This window comes from Macaca thibetana, chromosome 20 (assembly GCF_024542745.1).
Source record: "Macaca thibetana thibetana isolate TM-01 chromosome 20, ASM2454274v1, whole genome shotgun sequence".
In the NCBI taxonomy this organism is placed as follows: domain Eukaryota; kingdom Metazoa; phylum Chordata; class Mammalia; order Primates; family Cercopithecidae; genus Macaca; species Macaca thibetana.
The window spans coordinates 41131215-41147664 of NC_065597.1; the positions used below are offsets into that span (position 1 = coordinate 41131215).

The 16450-nt window shown below is 44.4% G+C and overlaps 1 long non-coding RNA gene across 1 annotated transcript in view; it reads right to left on the reverse strand.

Moving 5' to 3' along the window:
• The window catches only part of LOC126944915 (uncharacterized), a 42594-nt gene that overhangs the window by 14440 nt on the left and 11704 nt on the right, over nt 1–16450 (reverse strand). The window contains exons 2-3 of the long non-coding RNA XR_007722224.1: nt 3734–3844; nt 3391–3650 (exon numbers count right to left, since the gene is read on the reverse strand). This is a non-coding gene — a long non-coding RNA (uncharacterized LOC126944915). The remainder of the gene's footprint in view (nt 1–3390; nt 3651–3733; nt 3845–16450) is intronic.

Sequence of the window (16450 nt, forward strand, 5' to 3'; positions counted from 1 at the left end):
TCTAGGTCACTGGGCACACGTGCAGATTTCTGGGCTCCACACGCAGACATTTAGCATTAGAAGGATCTGGTGAAGCCCCTAAACCTGCATATGTTAAAAATAAAACAAACAAACAAACAAACACCACAGGGAATTCCTAAGTAGAGAGGGTGCGAGTGGGGAATGGGGGAGGTGCACCTTAATTATGCCTTGAGAAACCCCGCCTGAGGCCTCAGCACCTCCTTGTCCAGCCATCCGCACGAGAGGGTCAACTCAAGTGCCTGAGTGTCCTCTCTGCACCCTGAGAGGCCGATATCCGCAGCCATGCCCTGACTCCAGCCTCCCGCACGGCAGCTGAGGTCCCCCACCCGGGACCATCACAAGCCCATTAGAAAGCCCCAGGCTCTGAATGCAGTCAGATTTCTACAGCAAAACCACATTCCTTCGGCCTAAGATTCCTTCTTTCTGTTTCTCTAAAGTAATAACTGGTCTCAGCCAGCGCCAGAGAAAGGCAGTCTCCCAATAGCTGAAAACATCTGAAACTGGTGATCAGCAGCTTCCTGGTAAGACCCAGGAGTTGGGCAAGTGGACTCAAGCATGCGTGCTAAGAGGCAAAATGGCAGCGTTTACTTGGTATATGACCTTCCAGGGATATTTGACTGGTAAAGGAAGAACGCCTCAAGTGAGCACACACACAACTTCAGTAAACACACTGCGCATGCTCCCATCCCAAGCGCTGGTAGGCTGCTGTGCATGCAGACAGCCCACCCCAAGGGAAGACAGGGGAGAAGCGACGCCCGACCCCGTAAGTAGGCTCACATATAAGACCCCAAGTCAAAGGTCAAACAGGGCACTTATCTTTCAAGTTGTCCATGGGCCCTCTTCCAAGTGTGCTTGTCTTCATTCTGTTCCTACTCTAAAGCTTTTTAATAAACTTTCATTCCTGCTCTAAAAACTTGCCTCGGTCTTTCCATCTGTCTTATGCCACTCGGTGGGATTGTTTCTTCTGAGGAGGCAAGAATTGAGGTTCTGCAGACCCGTAGGGATTCGCCGCGGGTAGCACTAACATCTCTCCATAGTTGGCTCCTTCTCCCCACCACCTCCCCCAGGGAGGTCTTCCCTGACCACCCTATCTGCAGTTAGCCCCTTCCAGACCCTCTCTGTCATATAATTCTGCTGGATTTTTCTCCATTGCATGGAAATGTCTTAGGCACACATGAAGCCTGTGTCTCTTTCTCTGCCTCAGTTTCCACATCTGTAAAATAGGGAAAATGCTACCTGCTGGGCTGCTGGGATAATGAAATGAGTTAATACAGGTACAGCACTCAGAACAGTGCCTGGCACACAGTAAGCACCATGAAAGTGGTGGCTTTATTCTTTATATTAATATCATTGCTCTCAGTCTCTGGAGCAGCACCTCATACACAGTAGGCGCCCAATACGCATGTTTGAATAAATATACGAATGGATGGCTGAGCCACCATGCAGAGAACCTGAAAAGTCCCACCCCGCCTGCTGCTGAAGACCCAGGCCACCCCCTTCTCATGGGCTGTAATTACCCAATAACAAGAAACCCAGCCCCTGGGGCTTCACGCACAGCACATTTTCCAAAGATGAAAAGCTCATTCGTTAATAACTACATAGCAATATCTAAAATTTTGGTTGCATTGTGAGGCCGGGTGGCTTCCCCATTCACCAATAATGACAGACCACTTAAAAAATAAATAACACATATAATTTAAGCAACTAAAACAAATGGCAGTGTTGGCTTTCCCTGGGAAAATATTTTCACTATTTCCTCTAGGCGTCCCCATGGGTGCCCTTGCCTCGGCCTCCCCTGCTGAGATGCTTTCTCAGCAGGTGGCCTGAGAGTGGAGCATGCAGAGCAGTGGCAGAAAGGAGGCCTCACCCACAGCCTCCCAGAGTTCTTTCCCAGAGAAGCCTGGGCTTGTGCTCTCCAGAGGAGGGAAGGGGGAAAACTGCCTTCTCCCTCCACACTCATATTCACTACCTTTCCCCACACTCTTTCCCCTGTGGGGAGAGTTTGTAACCTCAAATCCCTATAGGGCAGACAGGCAATGTACATGAGCAAAGCAGGTGGATGTATGAGGCAATAGGGACGGGTGGGACTTGTGGCAAATTGAAGAGGAGACACCCCTCCCATAGGGAACAAGCCTCACCAGTGGTTGCTATGCAGGAATGCAGGCTCAGTTTTGCAAAATCTCCTGACATTTCAAAATAAGCCATCAATTTGAATTTAAAATGTCAGTCCCTTTAACAACCTCACGTGTCCCTCATTCTGGGTCCTGCTGCCTCTAATTTCATCTCTGACTTCTCTACCTTTCACTCACCCCGCTAAGGCCACACTGGCTTCTTTACTGTTCTTGGACCAAGACGGGCACATTTCCACCCCAGGACATTTGCACTGAATATTCCCTCTGCCTAGAACATTCTTCTCCCAGATAAACTCATAGGTCAGGAGGCCAGTATGGCTGGAATGCAGTAGGTGAGGAGAAATATAGCAGGAAAGAAGTCGGGGTGGAGCCCGGAACAGCCAGATTATAGGTGAGTGGTGGGGAGGTTATAAATTTGTAGGCCTGTTTTTGGTCATCACAAAGATTGGGGGTATTAATGGCATTTAGTAGGTAGGGGCCCACATGCTAGACCCCTTGTGATGTGTGGACAGCTCCTCACACAAAGAATTATCCACCATATATCAAGGCAGGTAAAAAACCTAGATAGAATTTGGAGCCTGGAACCTAACTTGATTTCATATTTAACCCAAAGGAATGTGGGGTTATTTTTGGTTTTGTGTTCACGTTTTGCTCAATTTCATTAAACACTGAGCTTTCTGGGCTGCTGCTTGTGTGTGGATCAAGAGGAGGTTATGCTCTGTTTTTCTGGGGGCTTTATCAGGAGTTGATCACCTTCACGGGGACCCCATCAGTGAAAGCCATGCCCTTCATGGAGTTTGAATCATTGAGTGGGTGCCAAACTGTATTTGTTTTGCCCCATTCTTAGAAAGTCTACTTGCAGAGGGGGTTTTGACACCTTCGTTGTGTTCTTCAGAAGAGTTGGGCTGGAATATTTACATGCTGAGATAACTATTATTTTAATATAAATTAGTTTCCTTTTAATTCTCCTCTAGAATACAGTTAGGGCATTATGTGGCTTACATGGATTTATTTAAATTGTGTCTATTGATAGGTGATATTGCCTATGAATTTCATTTCAGCATAGTGTAATAAGGGGCATGTCAATGTATTTGTTATTTTAAAAGGAAGAAGAAAAGGAGACCAGGCCTGATAAGCCTGAGTTCCCAGATGTGGAATTTCGCAGGATACAGTCAGGGACTTGCCCTTTTCCTTGGCTAAGCCAGGAGCCCTGGCAGAAGATTCATCTGACCTGCACCTTTTAGATGCCACTCCAGGGGGCAAGCGTGAAGCAGCAGAAACTCCTTAGGAAACATTCAGCCGTCCAAGAGAAACGGGAACAGAGCAGAGGAGGTGGTGAGAGTGCCTCTGAGACTTGCTGAGGGGTTGGATGTGGAACTTGTGAGAAAGAGGACACAGGGATAACTCCACAGTGTGGTTCCGAGTTACCGTGGAAGTCGGAAAGGAAGTGGACAACTTCTGAGATCAGGAAATCTGAATCTTGATTTGGGTGCCTACCTGTGCCCAGCAAACAGAAAGAACCCAGTGGTAATGCCAGGGGCAAACCCCCATTCTGCCTCCCCCAGCCCATCCCGCCCCACCAATTGCCGTCACCAGCAGGTGGCGCTATGGAGCAAGCCTGAGACCCGGAGTCAGAAAACCTGGATCCGAGTTCTGGCTCCCGCAATGAGCAGAGGGGAGCAAAGTGGGTACTGCAGAGAAATGATCCCCTTGTCACCAACAGCACCGCTGTCCATCTTCCATGCCTCCTTGTGTCCCCACAGGCTAGCCTCAAGAATGGCAGGGACTCTCAGACCAACTCTCAGCTCGATTTTCAATTTATTATCTATACCCAGCTCCTTTCCAAAGATACTTGAGGTGTCTTTCAAAAACACACACAAAGGAGCGAAAAAGGAAGGGAAGACAATTAAGAAGAGGAAACAGATAAATAATTCTAGAAAAAACGGAGCTGTCATGACTGGGCACCATGGCAACAAACAAGACAAAATGGGAAGGCCAGCTGTTGCTGCATAACAAATCTCCCCAACATCTAGAAGCTGGAAACATCATTTGTCACTCCTCACAAATCTCAGGCTGGGCTGCACAGTTCTGCTTGTCTGAGCCAGGGTTGGCTGATCTTGGTTGGGCTCATGTGTGCATCTGGAGACCAATGGCAGGCCGCTGGGTGCTGGCTGCTCTGAGATGGCTTTAACTGGGACACCTTGGCTGGGTTCTACATGGCCTCTCATCCAGCAGCAGGCCAGTGCAGGCTTGTTCACATGGTGATAGCAGGGGTCCGGGAAAGCAGAAGCTGTCAGGCCCCTTGGAAAGCCTCTTCCTCTAGGCTTAGAACTGGCACACCAGCACTGCTGCTATGTTGCACTGGCTGAAGCAAGCCACAAGGCCAGACCAGATTTTAGGGGCAGGCAATGGACTTCACTTCTTATTGGGAAGAGTGAAGGTTATTGCCATTTTTGCAACTTACCACCATGATAAATTGTGGAGCTCTAATGATCAAAGAAGAATAAATATGGCAGTTTCTTGGAGCAAAATCGTCCCCCTTGACCAACTCAGAGAAACGTTCCCAAGGGCAGACACCACACTGGCCTCATTTTCTTCATAACAGTGATCATCCATTGAGTACTTACTGTATGCCAGACCCTAGGCGTCCTCTACATTCATGTGCTTCCAAGAGCACAGGAGGCACAGCACAGCTCTTCATCATGAGTTTAGCTGGTACACAGATAAACAGTTATGATGTCGTCTTCTTTGTTTTTTCTTATTGTTTTGCATTTGTGATAAGTGATATCAATTTTCCTCTAACGCTAATGATATAAAAATTTCCTTTTGAAATAGATCAGTTCAAGTCTTTTGACATGGATTCATTTAAGAATACATTAATTAAATAAATAACGAGGGCGGGTGTGGTGGCTTATGTCTGTAATCCCAACAGTTTGGGAGGCCAAGATGGGAGGATGGCTTGAGACCAGGAGTTTCAGACCAGCCTAGGCAACATAACAAGACCTCATCTCTACATAAATAAAGAAGTCAGCCAGGTGTGGTAGTGTGCACCTATAGTACTAGAGGCTAAGGTGAGAGGATCCCTTGAGCCCAGGAGTTTGAGGATGTAGTGAAGTATGGATAACACCTCTGCACTCCAGCCTGGGAAACAGAATGAGACCCTCCACCTCTAAAAATAAAATAAACGTAAGGGTACAGGTGGCATGTGGTCATAGCAAAACTCATGAGGCCGCAGACCACACACTGAAATCTGGAAAACACACTGAATTATCTCTGTTCATCCCTGAGAGATACGTATTGTTTTTCGTTTTGCAAATAGGGAAACTGAGGACAGACGGGGCCCCCAGAGGCACAGACTCAGGATCGTGCCAGATGTGCAGCTCTGTCTGAAAAAGCCCTGAGTGAACGTTCCCAGGTGGCTTGTAATAGGAAGCTTGGCACATGGCAGAGGCCCATGGTGGCATCTGTCACCTAATGAGACCCCCGGGGCTTCCAGGGTGCCCCCACCACTGCTACTTCTGGGCTTCTGAGGATAATGAGGATGGCAGGCTGGAGCCCTCACAAGGCACACTTTCAGAATCTGCATCAAATGGAATTTGAATCGGAAAGTTCCCTGGAGACCCAAGGGAGGCATCAGGCTGAAATCTCCAGTAGAGGTAGGTGGCAGGCATGGCGCATGTTAGCTGAAATCACTCTGCACCTGAGAGGCCACACACACAGGGTGGCACTGAATAAATTAGGAGAAAATAGACCTGCTTCTCGGAAAGGGTAGTGGAAGGCCTCTGTGCTCCCAGTGCTGTTGTGAGTGCATTCTTTCCTCAGGTTCCAATGAAAGCATGTCCCGTGGGGCCCATCCTGAAGCCAATGGGCTGGGTCCAGCGAGGGGCAGAGGAGGTCAGGAGGGAGGTGAGAAAGCTAGCAGAGCACTTCCTTGCTGCACACTCCAAGCTCTGGGCCTCACAAGCATCCGAGCACTCGTTCAGGGTCCCTGTAAAACAGATCAACATTCTGAACTGAATTGTACCCCCCATACTTCATAGGTTGAAGTCCTAACCCTCAGGACCTCAGAAGGTGGCTGTATTTGGAGATAAGGCCTTTAAAGAAGTAATTCAGGTTAAATGAGGTCATTGGGGTGGGCCCTAATCCAATCTGACAAGCGTCCTTAGAAGAAAAGGAGATTAGGACACAGACACTCAGACAGAGGGATGACCATGTGAGGTCACAGTGAGAAGACAGCCATCTGCAAGCCTAGGAAAGAAGCCTCAGAGGAAACCACCCCTGTTGATTCCTCCATCTCAGACTTCCAGCCTCCAGGACTCTGAGAACACGCATTTCTGTCCTAAGCCACCCAGGCTGTGGCATTTTGTTGTGGCAGCCCCTGCAGACCAACAACAAGCAGTGAGCGCTCTTGGCGGCTGCTATGGTGTTTACATCACTTAGAAGTTCTTCTTGGTGTCTAGATCTTTCTCTCCTTCTCTTCTTTCTACATGCCCTAGCTGGGGGATCAAAGAAAACCCGTATTTCATGGGGCATTCATGCCAGAGCATGCTCCAAGCAGGAAGTGCCCTGTGAATATTTCCAAAGTGAAGGAGTACCCAGGGAGAGAGCTGGGGGTGCTGGGTGGGGCCAAGAGTAGGGTGGGAAGGTGATTTCTGCCTGAGGAGCAGGACACACAGCAGACCAGAGCCTTCCTCTACTCGTGCATTCACTTACTCATGTGTTCATTCACTTATTCATGTGTTCATTCATTCACTTGATGGATTAGCCCTGATCCCACCTTCAGGGAATTAGGGGAAGGCTGCTGTGTTCACCCTCCCCAGCCCACCCAGTGGGGTGTGGCTCTGTAGGCAAGGAGTGAAGCCAGAGGGTCAATAGCCTGGCTTTGAAGTGTGAACCTGCCTTTATAGGTTGTGTGGCACTGGTGAACCCCGAAACATCTGGAGCCCTAGTTTCCTCACCTGCCAGCTGAGAATAATAATCAAATCTACCTTGTAGAGACTTTTGAGGACTAAATGAGATGACACAAGTAACCTGCTCAGAACAGAATGTGGCACATGGCCAGTACTCAAAAGTCAAGGTCACAGTTTATTGCTATTAATATTACTCCCATTCCCTGTCCTGAGAGATCCCAGCCTGTGCCCGATCTTCATATGGTCTCATGCTCACTTCATCCCCCAGGGCCCTTGCTCAAGCTGTTTCCAACACTCCACTGCACCCCATTGCACCCCCAGTCCTCCTTGCCTGAGGCCAGCCTACTTCTCACCTCCTCCAGGATCACCACCTCCCATGCAGCCATGCTCCAACCTTCTGCATCTGCAGTGCTGCCACTTAGCACTACTTGGGGTCCTCATCTCTACCCGGCACTGGGATGCTTTCTGGTCAGAACCTAAGCCCTCCGCTTTCTCATACCCTCCTCCAGCCTTACCTAGGTGCACTTCCTGGCTGTTCCATGGAATTTGTCCCAGAAATCAGCTCCAAACTTCATTCTCTAAAGCAGTGGCTCCCAACTGGGGCTGCTTTTGCCCCCTCGTCCCTGACTGAGGGGGCATTTGGCAACGTCTGGAGACGTTTTTGGTTGTTACAGAGTGGGGGTGGCAGGGGTGCTACTGTCATCTAGTGAGTAGAGGCCAAAGAGGCTGCTAACCTCCTACCATGAATAGGGTCTCCCACAGTAAACACCCACTCAGAATGTTCATAGTGCCCCAAGGTAGAGAAGCCCTGCTCTCAGGAGGCACCTGCTCTCCTTCAGAAAGGGTGAGCCCTGGGGTTCCGGGTAATTCGATTCTCAGGACAACGCACATCCTGGCTGGGAGGGCCTCTACGCGCGGCAGCCTCCAGCACCTGGAGCTGTCTGCCCCTGACGCGGAGCCCTCCCTCGCCCGCCCCTTGTCACAGCATCCGCGGATCCCTGAGGATTTGTATGAAGCAATTGACCTGTGACTAAGGCCAGCTGAGCTCGCCTTGTTCCCGCAGGGCGGGGACAATACCCCCATTAATTGGGAGGCAAGGTCCCGGCACAGCAGCGCAGAGCATAGATTGGGGAGGGGCGTGGAGGGGGGCGGGGAGAAAAAGGGCAGCTCCAGAGCCGTCCTAGGTGGGGGGCGGGAGTCCTTAGTACTAATGGTTATAATTAGCACAACATGAATATCAGCATCTCCTCCTAGATGCCTAGTACATGAGGGCTCCTGCTTATTTACATCCCTGATAAGATGCCTCCACCTGCCAATCTCAGGGGTATAGCCCTTGTTCCCACTTAATATAAGAGGAAACTGACAGAAATCCCAGACGATTTACCCAAGGTCACCCAGCTGGTAGATGGAGAAGTAGAGGCAGGAACTCGGATTATCTGAATTATGGTTTGTATTAAGCACTCATTCTGTGCCAGGCGCAGTGAAAGTACCAGATGGGGAGTTTGTAAACTGGGCAAAGGAGGGTCCCGGAACCTCAGAACCTGATGAAACCCTGGCCCGTCTACTCTGAGCTTCAGCCCCACCCACAGTGCAGAAGAGGCCCCTTTCTACCACCAGGCTCCACCCCCAGAGCCATTGATTGGACTGTGCAGAAGGGGTGGGGCCCTCCAAGCCGAGATAAGCCAATCAGAACCTCTCTTCAAGGAACTGGAAATTAGAACAGTGTTTGGGCCAGATAGATGGTGGTGGGCGGGGGAGGAAAGGTTTTGAGGGAGCAGCACCCTTGCCTGATGGGTGCCCAAAGCTAGGGGCAGGTGGAGGTGAGAAAAGGACAAGCTCTGCAAACGTTGCAGAAGCGTTCTGTCTGTGGAGAAGGCATGGGACTTTCACGTGGAGAGCAGCTTACTCCTGCTGAGAACTTTGGGGAGAGAGAGGGGAGCAACCATCTCAGACCTGAGCGGCTAAGGAGCTGGGTCCCCCTCTGTCACACTGTGCAGATCTGCTGGACTTTGCAGTAAGCAGCTTTCAGGTCTAAAGGTGAGTGCCCAGGGGATATGGGCGGGGCACTGATGGGGTGAGCTACACCAGATTTTTAGCCAGATCATTGGGAAAATGCTCATGCCATCTTCTGAGACACAACTTCCTGCTCAATTCCCTCCTAGGGCTTCCCAACACGTTTAGAATAAAATACCAGGAGATTATCCTGGTCTAGAAGGCCTTACAGGATCAGGCTCCAACTTTTGCACCAACCTAACACGCAACTGTTCCTCTCTACATTCAAGCCTCTGCTCGAATGTCGCGTGATTAGTGAGTTCTTCACTGTATATCCTCCTTACGGTAGACCCCTCCTCTCATCTCTCTTCCTGTCCACCTCATCCTGCTATCTTGCTATATATCCTGCTATAATTGATAATATATATTTACTTGCTTATCTGATTTTGTTTGGCCTGTGCCTGGCATATGCTAGTTAATAAATACAGTATTGGTTAGGGAGGGAGCGAAGGTTCAGCTGCCTGGATTTAAATCTTGGCTCTGCCACGTATCAGCTGAATGACCTTGGAAGTCTTCACTCTCTGTGTCTCAGCTTCCTCGTCTGTAGGACAGGAATAAATAAGAAAGCAATGATAATAATATCTATCTCATGGCATTGTTGTGAGAATCAGGTGAAATCATGTATGTACAATGCCTGGCACATATTCGAGTGTTTAACAAATGCTAACTGTGTTTATCCTTGGACCCCAATTACCCCATCTGTGAAATGGGGTTCTTGTAAGAATTAAATGAAATAATGAATGTAAAGTGCTTTGCATGTAGTGCACCCTCTATAAAAATTTGTGGTTATTTTTCATTAATACACACACACACACACACACTCTGTCCATAAAGGCTATCCATTTATGCCTTCCCCAAGCAGAGTTCCTGAATTAGCATGGATCTAAGTAAAACCTTGAAATCAATGGTGAAGGAGGACAGCTCCAGCTTAGCAACTTCCACACTCATTGCGTCTGAGCTGATGCCAACACAGCTTTCCCTTCTTGTGCACTCTGGGAGCTTCCTGGGAGCTCCCTTTCTGGGAGCTTTCCCTTCCTGTGCACTCTGCAGCTCTTACTCTCCAATAGGCAGCCTGGCGTCCCTACAAAACGGTCCCACACAAGCATCGGAACCCCGGCTGCTCCCCCTCCAGAGCCCAGACCACCAGGCTGAGCAGCAACCGCGCCTCTGTGCAATGTTGCTCCTTATTAGGCATCATTAGGTACACAGTAATTATAATAATTATGTGCACTGCTTAGGCGACCATCCTCAGTAACAACCACTGCTATTCAGAAGTCATAATTGCTGCATCGAGACTTAAAATGAAGGCTAATTAGATGTCAGTTGCTACCCCCTCAACTCACAGCCTCCTACATAATCTCTATATCCAAAATGCCCCATGACCACCAGCTATCCTTGATTAATCTGCAGACCCCAAAACAAACAATTTGGTCCACAGGAGAGCGTGGATATGCCAGCGGGATTAAGAGGGAACATGTGGATGCTTGGAGGGTACTTGCAGGGTGTTGCATCATTTCAAAAGAAAAGAATTTGGGATCAGAGGTGGCTGAAAAACTCAGGCTGAGAGTCAAGAGATGGGGTCTAAGTTCTGGTTCTGTCAGGGTCTTGATGTGGTGTTGAACAGATCACCTTTTTCTCCATCTGCAAAGTTGGAGGAATGGACCAAGGGATGCGCTGCAGGGGCCACTTTGTAAAGTATCAAGTGATACTTTATAAGGCAGCAATAAACAAAACAGATGCAAGCAGAGCCTTTGATTAAGGCAAAACAAGAAGTCTGGTGACTCCCTGTCCTTATCTATCTGCCAGCACCCTCTGAAATAACTCTGCAAAACCTTGGGTTTCCTAGGAGACAGATTGGAAACTGCTGGTGCCTGTGCTCTCTGAAGCACTGGTTCTCAAAGTTAGCCCCACATTGGAATCACCTGGGCAGATTTTAAAACGGCTGATGACCAGGTTTCACTCCAGAAGTTGTTTTCTTTGGTCTGGGCTGTGACCTGGTCATCAGGGTTTTTTAAATTCTTCCTGATGATCCAAAAACGCAGCCAGGCTTGAGAAGCCCTGCTCTACATGCCCTGACACCTGAACATTGAAAGTATTTACGATTCTGCTCGGCCTAGTACAAGGCTTCCCCTCTCTGGGCCTCAGTTTCCCCATTTTCTAAAATGAAAGCATATACACAGTGGCCTCTAAGGACCTCTGGTTTTAAGTTTCCTTCAAACTGGGATTAATCTAGAGCTTGGCACCCTGAGAGTGCTGAAGTGTGAGGGAAGCCAAGGCAGTTTGGGTCCACTTTTCTCTTCCAAATAATATTTGTGTCTACTCCTATATGTGCAGGCCTGTCCTCAATGCTGCAGAATAAAAATCACAAGAAGTCAGCTAAACGCTCTTTGCCCTAAGGAACTAACAGGGAATTGTATGTTGGAAATGAAAGGATTAAATAGCAACACACACACGCACACGTGCGCACACACACACACGGGCTCATCAAAGCCACCTACAGAAATGCTTTAAGGACTGGAGACAATACACAGAAGTTGTTATCAAGGTTCCTGGCCCACGAAAAATTCCCAGTAAATGACAATTTTTGTTATCGTTGTACACAAATCCAGCATTCTCTTGGGTATGCTGGGTAAAACACTGTCTTCTGTATTCTGTAATAGCAGCACAAATGAACTAAGACACCTTCCTAGCCTATAAATGCCCCAGAAAGCTTCTAATGCTGTTCAGCACAAGGGTACAAATGAGCTTCTCTTACCATGAAGCCTCATCTTTCAAATGCTGCCACTACTTGCATGAGCTACAGACAAGCTCTGCAGGGCCAGGAAGAAAAATAGCAGATAATTCCTAGACAGCACCTACTATGTGCTAGACCCTGTTCTAAGCATCACATATGTATTATCTCATTTAGCTTTCAGTATGACCCCATCAGTTGGGTACTACTATTATCCTCATTTTGCAAGTGATTAAACTGAGTCATGGGGAAATTAGGCAAGTTGTCCTGTTCACATAGCTGGAAAGTGGTAGGAAGCACATTGTAGAAGACTTTTCCCTTTCCCAAGTTCTTCCCTTGGGCATTTCACCAGCCTGAATGACTCCAGGTTTTCAAGGCAGGGCATTAGAGTATGGGGGGTATGTGTTAATATGGGACCCTGAAGTTTCTGTTGGGACACACTCCCTGAAGATCCTTGACCAATAGATGTGCTATGGATATACACAGTGAGCCTCTGCAAGCCTAGTTGAGAGCTGCTGCTGAAGGCTGAGAGCTGAATGGTGATATCAGAGGCTACAAAGTGTAGGGGGTTCTGGCCTAGCCAGAATGAAGAAACCCTCGCTGAACACCTCAGTCATTCAGCTGAGCAATCAGAAAGTCTATGCATAAAAGGTAAGGACCACATCCTAGAGTAAGAACGGTGTCCTAACACTAAGGACAAAACCTAAATCGATGTACTCTAACAAAAAATAAAATGCAGCTCAATAAAATCAAGACACTCTACCAGTAAATTAACTGCCTTCCATAACAAAATCAACACCATTTAAAGGATAACAACAAAATTCAGAATATCCAGAACACAATAAAAATTACTACACATGCAAAAAAGTAGGCAAAAGTGACCCAAAATCAACCAAAAAAAAGACAACCTTGAGAGGTTCAGAAGTTGGAATTAACATCCAAGGACTTGAAAACAGCTATTATAAATATGTTTAACAATTTAAACGAAAACATGGACATGATGAATGACAAATAAGGACTCAAATACAAACTGCAAAAGAACCAAATGAAATTCTAGAACTAAGAAACATAATATAATGAAATGAAATATTCAGTAAAATTAGTGAATATTTAGAATCATATTAGATATTGTAGAAAAAGTCAATGAACTTGAGGCTAGATCAGTGAAAATATCCAATTTGAAGAACAGAAAGAAAACACTTAAAAAATTAACAGAGACTTATCAACTGGGATAATATTAAGTAGTTTACTGAATAGTTAGACACATGCTATTGGAGTCCCAGAGTGATGAGAAAGAATAGGACAGGAAAAATGGTTGAAGGATTATTTCCCAAATTTCATGAAAAGCATCTGCTGAAAGATCCAAGAACTCAGCAGACCCCAAGAGTAAATACAATGAATATTTTTAGAGGACATATTTTAAGATGGTGAATAAAAAAAAATAATATATATGTGTATATATATATATTCAGAATTGTATATCTAGCAAAAATATTGCTCTAAATAAGGTTGAAATAGACATTTTCAGATAAACAAAAGCTGAGAGAATTCATTGTCAACAGACTTGCAACACACACACACACACACAAACACACACACAAATGCTTTTAAACATAATTTAGGCTTGGGGATAATTAAATCAGATGGAAATTCAGTTCTTGAGGAAAAAATAAAGAGCACTGGAAATAGTAAATAAGTGGCCAAGCATAAATGATTATCTTTTCCTCTCTTTAGTTTTGTAACAGACAACTGACTATTTAAAACAAAAATAATAGCATTGTTTTGTGGAATTACAACATATGTAGAAATAGTATATATGAAAACAGCAGGAAGAACATGAAAGATAAATGGAATTGTAGTTTTATAGGGTTTCACTTAAATTTAAAGTGAATCATAGTTAAAATTTCACTTAAACCTTAAGTGAATTTATAGAGTATTAATTCTAATAGGCTATGATGAGTAGGATAGCTAAAAATAGAGAGCTAAAAAGAGAATAAACAAAATAAAATAAAATAGAATATAAAAGTGTGCTGTATGCCCAAAATGAAGCAGAAAGGGAAGACAGAAGGAAAAAATTAGTGAAATAGAAAACAAATATAAGATAATAGGTTTAAACCCAGTCATAGCAATAATTACTTTAAGTGTAAATGCTTTAAACACTGCAATTAAAAGACAGCTGTTGTCACTCTGAATCAGACAAACAAGACCAACTCTATTCCTACAAAAGAAATATTTTAAATATTAATACAACAATTAAAAGGAAAGGGAAAAGATATATGCTATGTAAACAATAAACATAAGAAAGCTGATTTATCAGAAAAAGCTATATTATCAGAAAAAAAGACTTTAAGACAGAGTATTTCTAAAAATAAGTGAGCACATTTCATAATTATAAAAGGAGAATTCATTAGAAAGGCATGACAATTGTAAATGCCTAAAAGCCTAAAAATAAATTTTAAAATACATGAAACAAAAGCTGACATAACTAGGAAAAAATAGTTAAATCCACAATCATAGTAACTTATTATAAAACCCCTATCATACTAGTTAGACAAAATATAAGAATATGTGAAAAATAATATCAACCAATTTGATTTACTAGAAATTTATGAAAGTATTACACCCAATAACTGCATAATAAACATGCTTTGTGAGTGCACATGACACAGTTACCAAAATAGACTATATGTTTGACCAGAAAATAAATCCAATCAATTTCAAATGATTGAAATTTTACAGAGTATAATCTGTGACAACAATGAAATTAATCTAGCAATCAATAACAAAATTTAATAATCCCCAAATATTTGGAAATTGTACAACACACTTCTGAATAACGCATGAATCAAAGAAGAAATCACAGGAATGAAAATAAGGGCATTGTTACTGACCTTACTGGGAAATAAAGGAATTTAAAATAGATTAAGTAAACAATTATATGCCAAACATGTAACCCAGATTAAATGGACAAATTCCTAGAAGCATACAAATTACCTAAACTGACTCAAGAAGAAATAGAAATCTCAACAGACCTATAACAAGTAAAGAGATGAAATCAGTTAATCAAAATCTCCCAAGAAAGAAAAGCCTAGAACCAGACATATGCACTGGTAAATTCTAGCAAACATTAAAGGAAGAATCAATACCAGTCCTTCTCAAATTCTTCCAGAAATTTGAAAAGGAGGAAACACTTCTTACTTATTCTGTGAGGTCAGCATTTCCCTGACACCTGATCCAGATGAAAATATCACAACAAAAAGAAAGCTCCAGGTAATATACCTTATGAATGTATATGTAAATCCAACAGTATATTTGGATTTAGACCAAGTGATATTTATTCCTGGAATGAAAGAATGGCTCAATATATGAAAATCAATGTAATATATCACATCAACAGAATGCAGGGGGAAAAAAACCCCACACAGTCTTCTCAACTTATACAGAAAAAGTATTTGACACAATCCAACATCCTTTCATAATACAACTAGGAAAAGAAGAGAAGTTTTTCAATCTGTTAAGGGGCATCTATGAAAAACCCACAGCTTATATCATAGTCAAAGGTGAAAAATTAATAGCTGTCCCCCTAAGATCAAGAAGAAGAAAAAGATTCTTGCTTTCATCACTTATATTCAAAATTGAAATAGTTTTAGCCAGAGCAATTAGGCAAGAAAAAGAAATGAAGTCACCAAAATTGGAAAGGAGTAAAACTAACTCTGTTCACAAATGGCATGATCTTATGTATAGAAAACTCGAAAGAATCTACAAAAATAATCAAGTGAAGCTAATAAATTCAGCAAAGTTGTAGTATACGAGATCAACACACAAAAATACGTGGTATTTCTATACACTAGCAATGAATAATCTGTAAAGTTAAGAAACAATTACGGCAGGGCACAGTGGCTCATGCCTGTAATCCCAGCACTTTGGGAGGCCAAGGTGGGTGGATCACAAGGTCAGGAGATGGAGACCATCCTGGCTAATACAGTGAAACCTGTCTCTACTAAAAATACAAAAAAATTAGTCAGGCGTGGTGGCACGCACCTGTAGTCCCAGCTACTCGGGAGACAGAGGCAGAGGAATCGCTTGAACCCGGGAGGCAGAGATTGCAGTGAGCTGAGATTGCACCACTGCACCCCAGCCTGGGCAACAGTGTGAGACTGCGTCTCAAAAAAAAAAAAAGAAGAAAAAAGAAACAATTCCATTTTTAATAGTGTGAAAAAGAATACCTAGTAATAAATTTAACCAAGGAGATGCAAGACTTAGACACTTAAAAACTGTAAAACATTGCTGAAAAATAAAAGAAGCCCTAAATAAATGAAAAAACACCTTGTGATTATAGATCAGAAGAGTTAAAATTGTTAAAATGTCAATATTACCCAAAGCAATCTACAGATTCAATGCAATCCCTATCAAAACCCCAATGGCCTTTTATGCAGAAAACGAAAAATCTGACTTAAAATTCATGTGGAATCGCAAGGAACCCCGAATAACCAGAAAATCTTGAAAAAGAATAATACATCTGGAAAACTCATGTTTCCTGTTTTCAAAACTCACCACAAAGCCATAGATCAAAATAGAGGGGTACTGCCATAGGATACATGTAT